This window comes from Atta colombica, unplaced genomic scaffold (assembly GCF_001594045.1).
Source record: "Atta colombica isolate Treedump-2 unplaced genomic scaffold, Acol1.0 scaffold45, whole genome shotgun sequence".
Lineage (NCBI taxonomy): Eukaryota > Metazoa > Arthropoda > Insecta > Hymenoptera > Formicidae > Atta > Atta colombica.
Genome location: NW_017259534.1, coordinates 59689 through 60649, shown reverse-complemented (window position 1 = coordinate 60649; position 961 = coordinate 59689).

Here is a 961-nt window from a genome sequence, read left to right as displayed (position 1 = left end):
TATAATTTATATATATTATTTATAATTGCACACATACAAAATAAATTTTTTATACTATATGTTAGTACAACTTACGACTTTTTTTAATAAGCAAAAAATATTTGTAAATAAAATTTTCTGACATGAACATTATTAGTAACAATTCCAAGGAATAATTAAACAAAAACTAAAAATATTATACCTAAAATATTTTAGTTTTTGCAAATTCTAGACGGGCAGAAACGATTATTAAATTATGCTATAATTATACCATTCATTCTATTGATTATACCGATAAAGAGAAAGAAAAAGAGAGGAGAGCGGGAGAGAGGAGAAGAGAGAGGGAGAGGGACAGAGAGAGAGAGAGAGAGAGAGAGAGAGAGAGAGAGAGAGAGAGAGAGAGAGAGAGAGAGAGAGAGAGCGAGAGCGAGAGAGCGAGATACAAACATATAGACGCACCGATATGAATGAATTATACAAATAAAATAATATCGTAAGTGATTTTAAATATGTAAGACATTAGCGAATAAAATATAAATGGCCATGCAAAGAAATAGCGCAAATTATTAAGATTGAGATAAATGTAAGTAACGTAAATAATTAAAATTATGACCGTTTACCAATTGTCATCAATTAATACGTGTAACACCAGTCGCTTTAGGCGTGGTGAAGATTTTTTGCAAACAATTCTTTCGGAAAATCTCTATGTGTGTCAGTTATCTACTTTATGTACACGATGTTCTCTAAGCAGTATAATGTACAGTGACAGTTTTCAAATTAAGCTATCATAATCCACGTGAGAATCGTAACAATCGCAACGATCTTTGTATCTAATTCCTACGATTATTTCGGTTATATCCGTGCAATCTGACTCTAATATGATGCACAATACGCCACTCGCAAAGCGCTATATGACACAATGCGAATACACTTGAAACCGATACATATAAATTGTACACACATGTATATTATATATATATAT